The sequence below is a fragment of the Lycium ferocissimum genome, chromosome 2, assembly GCF_029784015.1.
Source record: "Lycium ferocissimum isolate CSIRO_LF1 chromosome 2, AGI_CSIRO_Lferr_CH_V1, whole genome shotgun sequence".
NCBI lineage: Eukaryota > Viridiplantae > Streptophyta > Magnoliopsida > Solanales > Solanaceae > Lycium > Lycium ferocissimum.
This window is the reverse complement of record NC_081343.1, coordinates 57,796,604-57,812,829: the sequence shown is the minus strand read 5'-3', so window position 1 is coordinate 57,812,829 and position 16,226 is coordinate 57,796,604. Positions and strand designations below refer to the sequence as shown.

Genomic DNA, 16,226 nt, shown 5'->3' with positions numbered 1-16,226 from the left:
CTGTCATTTTCATTCGGTTAGGTTCATTTTAGCAAAGGCTTATTTTAGCCTACCAAATAATTTGTTGCCACCTGGCATTAGTTGGTTAGAGAAAAGATTCTAAATAGGTGTATATATATGACGCCATGTACAGTGCATTATTCACTCAATAAGAAAAAGGAAAATTTCCAAATCTTCTTTGCTTTATTATTTTATTTGCAGTTTCATTTTCTTTTTATCATGGTATCAGAGCAGGTTTATTCCTGTGGTTTTAATCTTTTTTTTTTTTTTTTTTTTTTTTACTAAATTTCGTTTCTCTAATTTTTTATTCACAATGGCAACTTCTAGTGTGCCCAGTGATTCTCTATCACCTTCTGCTGCTATTCATGGCAATTCGCAGAGTGCTGGATCTTCCATAACTAATATGGTTGATTCTTCACACCCTTATTATCTCCATCCCTCGGATTATCCAGGGATGAGTCTCATCTCTTCACCATTTGATGGCAAAAGCTATGGTGGATGGAAAAGAGCAGCTGTTATAGCTCTTTCAGCAAAAAATAAGTTGGGTTTTGTTGATAATACTTTAGCTCTTCCTAGTGTTGAATTTGGTCTCTGACGAGGAAGCATGAAATGCAATGATATGGTCCTCTCTTGGTGTTGAATTCCTTGTCTAAGGAAATTGCGAGTGTCTTGTATTCTCAAAATGCCAAGGATCTATGGAGTGACGGAAGATAGATTTGGTCGAACCAATGGAGCCAAACTTTTTCAATTACAAAAGGAATTAAATGTTGTAGTTCAAGGAAACACAAGTGTATCAACCTATTTTACTAAAATGAAAAGCTTATGGGATAAACTGGATGCATTTAATACTTCTTCTGGTTGTGTGTGTGAGTGTGGATGTGGTGGAAAAGTAAAGACTATCAAAGCACACCAAGATGAGAGGCTGTTGCAATTTTTAATGGGACTTAATGATGTGTTTATAGGTGTTAGGAGCAATATTCTCTTATCTGCTCCTTTGCCCAGTATTGGACAAGCCTATTCTCTTGTCCTTCAAGATGAAAAATAGAGAGAAATACACTCTTCACCTAGCTATCCAACAGATGCTGGTTCTTTTGTTGCAAATACACAACCGAAGAAAGGAGAAACAATGATTATAGAGGAAATAGAGAAACTTTTGAGCAGAGAAGAAGAGAGCTGCATGGTGTGTCCATATTGTAAGAAGATTGGACATACTATAGATAAATGCTACAAGATCCGTGGGTTTCCCTCAAATTTCAAATTCACAAAACCTAGAAAGTTTCAAGGAAGAGACACATGCGAACTATGTTACGAGTCCAATGGAAAAAGTACGCTTGATGAGCGAGGTTGGAAATCCATTGTCACTCGGTCGGATAATGTGGTTCGGTTTTACAACTTGCTAGATCGAACGAAAGGAAGTCAAACGGGAACCGGTGGAGAAGTTGTTTGCCAATCTAGGCCATCTTTGGTATAGCAAAAATTCTTAAACTCTTATGCCTATTTTATTAAAATTGATAGGAATTCTTGGATTTTAGATAGTGGAGCTGCGAGCATATGACATATAATAAAGATTTGCTTCATGATTTTAAACCTCTTCCTAATCTGTTATGGTCAAACTTCCTAACTCCTATAGAGTACAAGTTACACACTGGATCTATCTCGTTTGATGTCTAAAATGATCTGCGTAATGTTTTATACATACCTTCCTTTAGGTTCAATCTCTTATCTGTCCACAAGTTTTGTAGGCAACTCAAGCAGTATCTTCTTTTCACTCCCTACTCTTGCTATTTGTTACAGGGCCCTTCTTTGAGGAACCTACTGGAGATTGGTAAAGCACAACAAGTCCTATACATTCTCAACTCAAAACCTCAAGCTGTAGTTTCCAAGAGTCAAGATAGTTTAAGTTTCAATTCAGTTTCTAGTCTAGTTTCGAGCAAAAAGTGCTCGTTTCGGTTTCTGGTTCAATTTATCGCTTTGAGTACTTGTCTTTCGTTTTTTATCCTAATGTAAGGAATAGGTCGTGGCATTACAGTTAGGCCACATGCCCTGAGTAATATGAAGAATATTTTATCTCATAAAGATTGTTCTACATCTCCTTTACCTTCGTTATTTGTCCAATGGCTAGGCCTAGGGTCGCCATTTCAATCTAGTTCTATCACTACTAAGTCTATTTTTTATCTAATCCACATGTATACTGGGACCCTATAAAACACCCACACATGATGGATATAAATATTTTTTGACCATTGTTGATGACTTTAGTAGGAACTTGGACATATCTCTTCGCAATAAGTCCAATGCTTTCACGCTTTTGCAATCTTTCTTAAAAATGGTTGAACGACAATTCAATCTTAAAGTTAAAATTGTGAGATCCGACAATGCTTTTGAATTAGGATCAGGAACTGTTCAAAAGGAATTTTTTACATCTCAAGGCATTCTTCACCAAACCACTTGTGTTTACAATCCACAACAAAATGGAGTTGTGGAGAGGAAACACAAGCATTTGCTTGAGACATCAAGAGCCCTACTTTTCCAATCACATTTGCCCATTAAATATTGGGGATATTGTCTTTTAACAGCCACTTACCTAATTAATAGGTTTCCCTCTAAGATTCTTCACTATAAAACCCGCTTATGAGGTGCTTTTCAAAGCAAACCAGTTTATTCCCACTGAAAAGTTTTGGTCATTTGTGTTTGTTTCAACTCTACCTCACTCAAAGAACCAAACTAGAACCTGAGGCATTACTACATGTATTTGGGTTATCCACATGGGAAGAAGGGATATGGAGTTTTGAATCTCACTTTACAAATAACGGTCTCGAGAATGTAATTTTTCATGAAGAATTTTACCCCTTTGCTTCGATCAAGTCTTATGATTCTACCACAATCCTTCCTAAAGCACCCAAAACTGTTCATCCCTTGCCCAGTATAGACTTGACACAAGGTGCCAATCCACACTCCATTCCTTCACCTGATCCCAATGACACTATTTCATCCACCCATTCTTCCAATCCTGTCCCTACCCCATCTCCTTCTAGTTCACCTAGCCAATTTGTCCCTGATTCCATTCCTAACACCACAGACCATGTTCCTACACATACTTCTAACTCTTCTGAGCCTGTCCTTGATGTAGTTCTTAGACAGTCAACCAGACTTAAGTCCCAACCTTCCTATCTGAAGGACTACATTTGTAATGCAACACAATTAACTAGTGTTAGTCCTTCTTGTTTCCTAAGCTCAGCCACTCCTATCACCTTCCCTTTCTCTGGTTTATCCTCCACAAATCAGAATATGCTCAACTCTCTATCTAATATGCAGGAACCTAACAGTTTTATGCAGGCTGCTCATCACCCAGGTTGGCAGGAGGCAATGGCTAAGGAAATACAAGCTTTAGAACTGAACAATACATGGGAGGTTGTTGTTTTACCCCCTGACAGAAAGGCTTTACCTTGTAAGTGGGTATATAAGGTAAAGCAACATTCAGATGGCAACATTGAAAGGCGAAAAGCAAGATTAGTCATTCGAGGGGACATTCAGAGGGAAGGGATAGATTTTCATGAAACATATTCCCCAATTGTCAAGATGACAACCATTAGATGTGAATTAGCCATTGCAGTTATAAAGGGTTGGGGTGTCTCTCAACTAGATATCAACAATGCGTTTTTGCATGGTGATTTAGATGAGGAGGTTCATATGAAGTTTCCGGTTGGTATTACTGTAACACCTCGTACCTTTAACGAAAGTTTTGACCCGATCCTAGACTTAGAAAATCGATAAAGAATGTGGGAATTGAAATTTTCTGTTTAGTTGTGAGATAGTGGTTTACGCCCGTAGCAATGGACGTATTTCAATTTACGGGTCGTAAACCAAGTCGTAAACTGGTACCAAGGATTTCTGAGCATTCTGGTACCAAGTCATATGGTTAAATACGGACCGTATTTCACTATACGTCCCGTATTTCAAATCGTAAAGTGAAACCAGGCAATTTCTAAACATTCTGGAATTTGGCATTTTGAGGTCATATGGTTAAATACGGATCGTATTTCACTTTATGGCCCTTATTTCAAAACGTGTTTGGAATTTGGGAAAACTTCCTTGATAAAAGTTGTAGAACATTGAAATACCTTTCCAACGGTATCTTACGGAGGTCAAACGGACATACATGCAAAAAGTTATAATGGCCATTTTACATCTTAAGAAGGCGGTCTGCCCCTCGTAAATCAAAATACGGACCGTAAATCAATTTACGGCCCGTAAACTGAATTTACGACCAGCACTGTTCAGGTCGTAATTTGCAATTTCACAGGACAGTATATATTCATCCATATCAGTTCAACTCATTATTTTTCACTCCCTCAAACCCTAGAACGACTTCTACCCTCTCCCTTCATCAAGAACACCAAGGTAAGCCTATTCTAATTATTCCAACTCAATTCTAACACCTATCCTTGTAATCTAAACAAGAAATTATCATTCTAAAACTAGGGTTTTCAAGAAAACCCATCTCAAGGTTCAAGAATTCAAGATTTTGGAAATCTTCTTCAAAGCTCAAGTATTTAATTCAAGTTTTGGAGCAACTAAGGTATGTAGAGTTACTATCTACGTGTGGGAACATCATTGTTCTTCCCCACGCCTCAAAATCCATAAAATTATGATTTCTCTACTAAACTAGGGTTTCAATACAAAACTAGGGTTTCTATACCATGCTCATGATAACCCTAGGTCCATGTCCATGATTATACTATGTATGAATTGTTATAATTCCACCATTGAGTTCTTAATATTTCTTTATGATTATTGAGAATCCGTCCGTAATCTATGAAAACCCATATCTTGTATTCCATGGGTTCTTGCATGCATGTTTTAGCTAAAATGATTATTTCATGAATATCCTACATGTCTACAAGTTTTCATGCAACTGTATTATATAATTACTTTCATGCTATGCTACAAGATACACAAATGCTAAATACAAGTTATTTCATGAAACCACGTTTACAAGTTATTCCATGATATCCATGTACAAGCAAGTTATATTCATGAAAACCATGGGCGCAAGTGCCACTTATTTTACATGTTCATGTTTTTGGGAGTTGCATTAATTACGAGAAGGCTTCAAAACGTACTCCGAAACTACGTAGCCACCGTAGGGATGAGGATTGTTCCACCCATGCTTAGACGATCTCTCCCAATATCGGATCCTTTCATAATATTATTAAATCTCATGTCCCCGGCAAGGTATGAGTGTTCTGGGTGGACGCAAGTACGCATCATGTTGTTTGCTATATATTCTTTGCTCCCCTACTCACGATACTTTACACATGTTATATATGTATATGTACTCATGCTCAGGATCATGTTTCAGCTCAGTCTCTGTTATGTTATTATCATGTCCCATGTTATTTCTTTCAGTTGCTTTACATACCAGTACATTCAATGTGCTGACGTCCCCTTTTATCGCCCGGGGGCCTGCATTTCACGATGCAGGACGGTTCTGCAGGACGACGCCTCTGCTCAGTAGGATCTGCACGTACCAGCTTATTGGTGAGCCCCATCTCATTCGGGTTTAGACATTGTCATTCTTTAATTAGTTTTGCATCTAAAGGTATGCTGGGGGCCTTGTCCCGGTAAGTATGGTTTTCAATCGATTCACGATTAGAGGTTTCATAGACTAGTCAGTTAGTTATGTTAGACATGCAAGGTGTTTAGCCATCTTTGGCTCAACTCATATTATTTCCGCATTTATGATTTAAACAAGTATTTCATTAAATTATTATGACATCTCATGTTTTATAAAAGCTCATCACGTTCATGCTATATTTCCGCTCATGTATGCCTCATGATGAGTCAGCAAGCCATGTGGTTCGCTCGGTCACATGCAGTATGGCACCGAGTGCCGTGTTTCGCCCAGGCCATGGTTCGGGGCGTGACAATTACACCCCCTACACCTAATCATGTGTGCAAGTTGAAAAAATCACTTTATGGTCTTCGACAAGCATCAAGGCAGTGGTATTCTAAACTTACTACAACCTTGAATTTTAAAGGATACAATCACTCTATCAATGACTATTCTTTGTTTATAAAGAAGTCTGGGAATTCTATTTCAATTGTGGCTGTTTATGTCGATGATATACTACTAACAGGAAACAATGATGCAGAATTAACAGCTTTGAGGGCATTCCTAGATCATGAATTCAAAATTAAAGACCTTGGACCCTTACATTTCTTTTTGGGCATGGAAGTACTTCGAGAGCCGCAAGGACTAATTCTTTGCCGCAGAAAAGTTTGTCTTGGACTTCTCGACCAATTTGAATCTCGGATTTGCCTCCCTTCAAGTCCACTCGATCCATCAAGAGCCATTCTTTAATGGAGAACCAACAAAAGACCCAACTTTGTATCGACGCCTCTTGGGGTAAGTTGAACTACTTAACACACACTCGACCGGATCTCTCCTTTACAGTACATCATCTGAGTCAATATATGCAAGACCCACGCGAACCACATCTTACAGCAGGCATGTGAGTATTGAGGTACCTCTCTAAGGATTCGGGATTCGGGCTTTTCTTCTCTTCCTCACCTTCTTATCAAGTATTAGCTTTCTGTGATTCCCGATTAGGGCACTTGTCCCCCCTCGACGATCGATCGCGGTTATTACATCTCCATCGGGACTTCTCCGATTTTTGAAATCAAAGAAGCAAGCTTCAATCTCCTCGAGTTCCGGCCGAGGTGGGTACCGCTCAACGCGGAGGGTCGTGTGGAGCTAACATGGTTAGTGCAACTATTTGATGATCTCTCCGTCCCAGTTTCACTCCCAATACCTGTTCACTCCGATAGCCAAGCGACAATTCATATTGCACGGATCCCGTCTTTCACGAGCAAACCAAACATGTCGAGATCGATTGTCATTTCGTCCGTCAACCGACGATGTCTCGCCGAATCATTTCACTTTCCTTTGTTCGTTCTTCATCTCAAATAGCGCATCTCTCTTCACAAAGTCTCTCAATGGACCCCCTTCATACACAGATGCTTGGCAAGCTGGGTGTGATTTCATCCCACTCCACCTTGAGGAGGGGTGTCGACGGAGAAGATATCGGAGAAGATGGTGATAACATCGGAGAAAACGAGGCAAATAAGTTTGATATAAAAGAGGTCACTTAAGAATAACTGGACTGGGTTGCTGATTTTATTTTGTCAAATTGGGTTACAATGAATGGGTTTATTTATGTACATTTGGGCTTCAATCCATTTTTACACACACAAAGTCCATACTTCTAAATCGGCGCATCAACATGTAAATTCCTTTCCCGTCATTTTCATTCTATGGTTCATTTTAGCAAAAAATGCTTATTTTAAATTTCAACAAATAATTTGTTGCCACTTGGCATTAGTGTTGGTTAGATAAAAGATTCTAAATAGGTGTATATATATGAGGCCATGTACAGTGCATTATTCACTCAATACGAAAAAGGAAAATTTCCAAATCTTCTCTGCTTTATTATTTTATTTGCAGTTTCATTTTCTGTTTTATCAGGAGCCTTTAGCTGAGCGTTAGTCTCGGAGCCTCTTTAGTCTCTCGGACATTTCAACCCATTTAGTTATCCTACGACAGTGACGGGTCTGCGGCGGCGTTGAAGTGTAGATGAACAGCCTATTTCCAGCGAAAAAACGAAGATGGTGACCAACTGGTTTTGGAGCTTCGTTCCATGAAGAGAAAAAAGAGATGAAGTTATACGATGGCGTTAATGGCTGTTTAGTAGTGGCTTAAAAGTGAGAGGTGGTGTTTTAGACGGTGGCTCTTGGTCCATTTTTGTTTGTTGCCGCTGATTATTGTGTATCTCTTAGTTGAAGAAGAAGAAAAATCCAAGAGTGAATTAGCTCTCCCTAATGTGTATTGCGGCTGAGTATGGTGTAGGGTCTATATATTTTTGGTGCCGCTGTGATGTGTATATGTGTAGGGGATGATTAGTCTGGGTTAGGTCTCTTTCCATTTATAGCATACATATTTGTAGTTAAATTTTCAAAATATCCTTTTGAATACAAATATTTTAGGAAGGAGAATGAAATATTCCCTTCCCAAATGGAATTTGCATTTTTGGTGGGGATAAGATGGAATTTTACCAAGTGGCAATATCTTATTTTTTATTTTCTTTTTCATCAAACGGATAAATTAAACACTACGATAAATATATTAATCAACTACTTTTAAACCAAAAATAAGAAAAACATAAATAATTATACCGGTTAAAACTCAAAAGTAATTAACTAAAAATACTAGAATAAAAGAAGCCTATTTTTTGCAATTTTTCTTTCTTTGAGACGCAAAACTTGTACTCTAAAAATGAGTGAATATTTTTTGTCCCCACCTTTTTTTTTTTTTTTTTTTCAGTTTCACAAATAAAACCAACTAAAAATAAATAAAGGGTTAAAATATCAAGATTAAGTGTAAAAAAAAATTTGATGCTAAAAACGGTGGAAAGCATCCGGGAAAGGTAAAAAATCACGTGTCTATACTTTTACGCTTGCACGTGTATTCCATGCTAATTAATATAAACATCTTAAAACACAATAGAAATAATATCAGAAGAAGTGTGCGATGATGAGTTACACAAAGTTTGAAAGAGAAAAATGCATGTTCAAATTAACAAATGGTGAGTGCATACAATCGAAATTTGTTGTCATTGAAAAGCACAATCAAACGGAAATGCTATCAAATGAAGTTGAAAGGATATCCTCCATTTTCAAGAGAGAGAAACATTTCTTTAACGATCTTCTTTTCTATTACTTCTTCATAACGAAATCTTGAAATAAGAGTGGATAGATTTTAAAAGTTTTACCAATAAGATCATTTTTTTTTTTTTTTTTGGCTTTATTGTCTTAGTTCTAGGTATAAATTTACAAAATTAAAAATTAAGTTAGTCATACAGTGGCAATAAATAAAGGAAACTATAGGAGTGGATAGATTTTAAAAGTTTTACCAATAAGATCTATTTTTTTTTTTTTTTGGCTTGAGTGTCTTAGTTCTATGTATAAATTTACAAAATTAAAAATTAAGTTAGTCATACAGTGGCAATAAATAAAGGAAACTCCAGAATTAACATTATATATATGTATATTTGTGCCACCAGCAGGAAACACCTTTGATAAATATAGAGCAATGAAATATATAAATCTGGTTAATTAGATCAGCTTGGTATGTTAGATGATTAAAAAGAAAACTTTTCATAACTATCTAGTTAACAAGATAAGTGGGTTTTTTTCACGTGTGATGATAAAATAGATTCAGATAATACACCTGAAAAGATAATTTTTCCCATCTTAATGCGTTAAAATTGCCGATAGAGATTAAAATACAACTCTAGAATTAAGCATCTCACTTATTAGTTCCTATCAATTAGAATTACAAAATTCCCTAAAACTTTTAGAGTTTTATTCTCAACTTCTTCTTCGCCCACACAGTCTGTTCGCCATTTTTCTGATCCCGTACTCTCTTTAATTTGTTGTCTTTAGCTAAAAAAAATTCTCCTCTCGTCATCGTATTCGTCTTAATTCCTAAACATAAGGAAAAAATATCAATCCTAATTCAATATAATGGGTTATATATTATGTATATAAGATATTATTATAAATATATCAACTATATTTATATATAATATTGTTATGTATTGTGCCGACCAAATCGATCAATGCAAACGATTCGAATATTAAAAGAACGGAAAACGAATGAAGAAATTCTCGCATCCGTTCAATTTCAAAAGAAACCCAAACAAAAATAACTGTGTTATATAAAACAAAATATGAAGGTTAGAAATACAAGCAATGAACAAAAAGGAGCAAAAGAGAATGAAAATACCACCAAAGGATGTGATGCAGTGGATGGGGCTCCTCCTCCTTAATCTCAGCTCTCGCGTTCGAGCCCTTAGTATGAAAAATATTAACTTGTAGGGAGCGTTTAAATGCCCCACGTACGAGAATTCGTATATAGTCGGGTTCTAATAATTTTAATAATCGACATTGGGGAAACAAAAAAAAAAAAAAAAAAAGAACGAAAACTAAGAGCAAAATGAAGGGCTAAGCAACTTAAAAGAAACTGATTAGAATTTGCTTAATTTAAAGGAAAGCTAAGTGAAGAAACTAACATGAAAATTGTGCACCTTTGTTGCAGAAAGTGCCGAGAGTATTTTAAGGAAAAAAGCATATAATGAATTTGACAATGCAACTTTAAGTGGTCTTTTGGGTTTTATAAAATGTAAAATGATATGAAAAGTTTTTTAACTGACGGAAGGTGAAAGAAGTAAGTCTTTTTAAAAAATGGGACAAACTGATGGAAGCTAAACAACCTGAAAATTAAAAAAAAGGACAACTCAATAGCTCATATTGATTGTATGGTAAATACTTTGCTGATGTTGTTGTCTTTGATGTAAAAATCTGAGGGAACTTTTTTTTTGGGTCAAGGGCATAATGATATAGTATAACTTTTGAAGGGTATTTTTGTATTTCAACTTTCAACTAAAGGGCTTTCCATTTTTATTATTATATAATATAATATAATACTCCCTCCGGATAAAAAAAAAAGAGTCTACTTAGCCTTTTTTTTTGGATAAAAAAAAGAGTCCACTTAGCAAATCAAAAAGAATTAACCTTGTTTTTCCATATTTGCCCCTATTAAGTGTTATATGATCAAATTCCAATGCCTATTTAATAGGGGTAGTTTAGTCAAATTACCTATTTTTGTCTAGGAGTTAGTATTTTCTTAAGGGTTGTCGCGAATAATAAGTAACTCTTTTTTTTGATCCGGAGGGAGTATAATGATGATTAGTTAAATGCAGCAAAAGGCTTTTCCTTCGTCCTTTATTGAATTTTCTTAAAGTAGGAAGGGAAGTATATATTGACAATAATATTTCCTGCCAAAATTCAAAGAAGAAAATTTTCCATAGAAAAAAAAAAGTTTTATCTGAACTACTTTTCTCTAGACCAGAGAAAGTGAACATTGTTTGCACTGTGAGGCTGTAAGATGTAGCAGCTTCCATTGCTAAGCACCCGTTTGTCCACACATATTTTTTCAAAACTTTGGAAAAGTATTGTAGAATATTTCAAGTATTTGTCTATCAAATTGGCCCATTATTTCAACTTCAAACTTGAATATGAAATCTGAAGTTTGAAGCACAAAACTTCAATTGTGTTTTTCTGTCCAAACATAATTTCAACTTCCAAATGCTCTTTTTCAACTTAATTTCATATATTGATTTTTAAAAAGAATATCAACTATTTATGTCCAAAGGCCTACTAATTGCTTTGTGAATTCACTTTGAATCACTTAAGATATGAAAGTATTTGTACCGGGAGTCTAAAAGTCAAAATTCAAGAGAAATCACCATGAAGTGAAATTTAAAACACTACTCTACCAAAAAAAAGAAAATAAGGTACATGTAAAAAAATTAGTTGGATTTTGTTCAGGAGTCATATAAAGTTTAAATGTACAATGAAGAGCAAGTACCGGCCAAAATATCCCATCTTGGTGGCGTCGTTGTTATCCACTCCTGTTCCGTCACCCCCATAATTTAGAGTTGTTGAATTCTATAATCCTAAAGAGCCAATTTGTTAACTCCGAAGATATAGACCAAGTCAAAAGTTGACATTCCCTGTTCCATTATACCTCGCATTATTTTCTTATTGGTCTTTAAAAAAAAAAAAAAAAAGTTGATTAAGTTTCATGAAATTTTCCAATCCAATTATTTTAGGCTACAGCCTCTGAGCTATGCAGCTAGCCGTTCTACCTTGATTAACACGTATGGATATTACTTGTGCTAATCTTTTAAGTGACTTGATATCGTAAAAGTTCTCCATATTATCAATGTATAGAAGTTTAACCTTTAATTTATATACTTCATCTTGTCCCCAGATCGAGTGAAACGTAGATAATTGGATTGGGAAGTGCGATCAAAAATCATAGGAGGCGTTGCTGGGGAATCTTTACCTCCTGTATTGGGCAAAATGCGAAGGATACAACTGTACCAATACGGTTAGGACACGTGACATAGAGGTGAAGTCATAAGGTGAGTAAGCAATGCTACCACCGGTGGCAGAACCATGGTACCGGAGAAAGTACCAGGTCCGGTGTAACGTTATGATAGCTCCAGACCAAGAATGCAACGGTCTTCCGTTACGAGTCAACTCAAACATTATGGGTACGGTGTTATTGTGTTTAATGACCCTCTTTATTACTCATTATTGCCATATATTTAAAGCTCAGTATGGGCAGAGGCGTAATACATGGAATATGTGCCCCTAGTTTTTAGTATAAATAGAGATGATCATTCCCATTGTAAAGGACACGAGATACAAGCTAATAGACTCAGTTCTTACACTTGTTTTGCATAAACTTTATTCTTATAGTCTCTTTTACAAAGCTCCAGTGCAACGATCAGACCGGAACGAGGGAGACTTAGTTCGGAATTCTCACCTACAGCCCAAGCTTTTGCTTATTACTTACTTTATTTGTGCACATTTATATTATGCTAGTACGCACATCATAATCTTATTGGTTATTTTGATCCACATGTCCCTAATCACGTCTATAAATTCAACTGAACCGTTTCATGGGTAAACACCTCCATGAGGATCCTAGACTTTGCATCATTCATCGTGATCTCAAAGCTAGTAATGTTCTTCTAGATGCAAAAATGAATCCTAAAATTTCAGACTTTGGCATGGCAATGCTGTTTGCACAGAATGAAACTCAAGGCAACACTAGCAGCATTGTTAGGTTCTAGTAAGTTTTTCATCTCTCATTGGATAGACCGTCATTTTCATATCACTGGGAAGGATTTTTTAACCATTTGGCAAAAACAAGTGTAAGATAAATTTTGTTATCTTAAGAAATGGTTACCTCAATTGTGTTGCACTCTAACTTTGGTTGTCCCTAAAATTAGTATAATTCGAGATGAATGGTAATATAACTTTGGCTTAATACATATTTTGTCCCCTCTCTCAACTTATGACGAAATTCCTTTGACACACCCCTTCGTCATAAGAAAATTTTACACATCAAATCTTTCTCAGTCGGGTCGAAGTAAATGTACAGTACTTTGGCTATGAAGTGCAAAACTTTTGTATTAATAAAAGCTAACTATTGAGTCATATGTAAGTTGCGGATTGTTAGAGAAGTCTAGTAATTTTTGTTTTGATTTGCAGTGGGTATATGGCACCCAAGTATGCAATGCACGGGAAATTTTCAGTCAAATCAGATGTTTTTAGCTTTGGAGTACTAGTCTTGGAAATTATAAGCGGCCAAAGAAACACTTGTTTCAAAAAATAAGACTCCGTGGAAGACCTTGTGAGCTATGTAAGTAACCAGGTCAATCAATCAATTAAGTATTCCTCAATTCCAATCTAGTTAAGACCTTCTACATGGGTTATATTGAATGTGTTACTCCCTCGGTCTCTTAAATATCAGTGTTTCGGTAATTCAAATTATTAATCCAAAATATAATGTTTTAGAAAATTGATAAGAATTCTTATTATTATTTTTTCCAAATTCACCTCTAATTGCCATTCTGACAAACACTTTCTATAATTAATGCTATCAAATATTTTTCTCAAAGGAATGAAATACTTCAAAAGATGTATAATATGGATCACAGGTAGTGTAATTGGTGATTTTGTCGACCCTAAAATTCAAATATCACGGGCTTGGTCGAACGGAAGGAGCAATTACAAATTTGATATACCCCATGCTGAGGGGAAGCACAGAATCGAATCGCGACATAATGAAATACATCCACATAGCTTTATTGTGTGTTCAAGATAATGTTGCTAATAGACCAAACATGGGTACAGTCCTTCTCATGCTCAGTAGCCACTCTCCGAGTCTTCTAGTGCCACACAACGATGTAAACCCACAGATTTCAAGAATGTCAGGGTCAAGCAAACTAACCGAAAGTAAATTAATTTCTTCATCAGGAAGTGAGGCGTGGATAACTGGGTTGTATCCTCGATAACATCCTTAGACACAATGCATACAATCTATACACAAACAGTACATATCATGTATTTTATTGGCTTAGTGTAAACACTGAGTGTGGTTGCGTTTTTACCCCTTTGTATCCCCATTAGTATTCTTAAATACAATGCTAAAAGTTTATATGCAAACACATGTCATGCATTTATTGACCTGGTATAAACACCGGATGCAGATAAGTTTTACCACTTATTTACTTTGCTATTTGTTCGAACCCACCCCAATTCGTTAGGGAATATTGCAATTGATTTATCAATGATTTTGTATTTTTGAACTAATTTGCTTCATAATTATAATTGAACTAGTAAAAATGGTGGAATTTTTCAATTAGTCATGGAGACGTATTCTGCCTTTATTTATTCAGACCGGAAACCTGAAATTCTGAAGCATCTTTCGATTCTGTAGCCATACTACGACACTTTACTCTCTAACCAATCCCTTCCATATGTCCTTTTCTTTCTTAAATAAAAGTACTTTCTAGGAATACCAAGGGACTTTTAATTTATGAATATGTTATTTGTGTTCTTTTGCTTTAAAAGAATGTTCAGTGTTTCATTTTATCTTCGTTATTGTTCAATCTCAAAAGTGCTTTCTAGGAATACCTCGAGACCTTTAATTTATGAGAATGTTGTACGTAGGTGGTTACGTATTAAGAGCAAACTCCATTCTCTAAATTTGAATGGTAGTTTTTCAGTAGGATCAAATGGTAAAATCGTAGACAGGAATAATGTCGATCGCGTCGTAGGTTCGAGATAGTAGAAAGTCATGGGATTACCAAGACACCAACTCTATAAGAGTATGAATCCGGAATAACATATATATATATATATATATATATATATATATATATGGTTTTATTAACCTACTGACATGAAGGTTGTAGGATAAAGATTGTACGTTTTGTGATTTCCTTAAATGCCCCTAACAATATACTCCCCTCCGATCAAAAGAGTATCCACTTAGCCTTTTCTTTTGGGTCAAAAGAGTGTCCACTTATCAAACCAAGAAAGAATTAACTTTATTTTTCTAGATTTGTCCCGATTAAGTGTCATGTGATCAAATCCCAATGCCTATTTAAGTAGGGGCAGTTTAGTTAAATTATCTATTTTTGTCTAGGAGTTAGTAATTTCTTAAGGGGAGTGCAAATGGCCAAGTGGACACTCTTTTTGATCCGGAGGGAGTATTAGCAATACAACCTACAATGGTTTTTTTTTTTTGTCTTTTCAATCACCACTTCTTCTTCCTGAGGAAATTAGTTAAAAGGGGTCTTTACAAAAATGAATAGAGGTATATGACCATCATATGACCTTACTGTCTACATGACCGATTCTGAAATAACACATGTTATATTTTGTAGGCGATCTTCTTCCTGCCATTTCTACCCAGCTTCTCTTTCAGAAATAGGATCGAATTTTTTAGCAAATCTAGCTCTTCACAAGAAGCTCTATCAACACAAAACCCAAAAGCTAAACCCACATCTGGAAAAAATCAGCTTCTTGTGTTTCACCCTAAGTTACTTGGACTCTTCGAAAGTGTTGCTTACCCATGTCGGATCCTCCTAAAATACACTACTTTTGAAGGATCCGACACGCACCCGACAACATTTTAGGAGAGTCCGAGTAACATAGATTTCACATCCTTCCCCCTCTTTAAGTAGCTCATATATAGCTGACATTTAGACCCGACTAGGGCATTAAATCCCATCCATGTGATGGGATATATTTTCTTTTTTTAAACATTTGTTTCATATATATATATATATATATATATATATATATATATTTGTTCCTTCTTAGTTTTTAAATTTTTATTTGAGAGGCATGAACAATGTTAAACTCTTTAAACATAAGTGTCAATAATTTATATAAGAGAGAAAATAATAAGGAAACAAAAAGCAGGTTGGAAAAAGCAAGCGACATTTTAGGTTTACATCACCTAAATTTTTACATTATTTTTATTTCTCAATGCTATTTCTTTCAAATTTCTATATTCTTAGTTGAATTCGTGTATACTGATTAATTGGTTACTCCATATTTAATCTGAAATGTTTTCACAGTTTCTTTTTTCAAAGAAATTTATATAATTAAGGTGTTAAGCGTATCATCAAAAGAAGATAGAATCATGAAAACGTAGTTTTGATTAAAGAAAGATTAAATTAGTTTAATATAAAATATGACATTAATATTCAATTATATATTTTTTAAGAAGAAAA

At 35.4% G+C, this 16,226-nt stretch overlaps 1 pseudogene; it reads left to right on the top strand.

The window, feature by feature from the left end:
- LOC132047794 (cysteine-rich receptor-like protein kinase 10) overlaps positions 1-16,226 on the top strand; it is a 73,204-nt pseudogene that overhangs the window by 38,809 nt on the left and 18,169 nt on the right.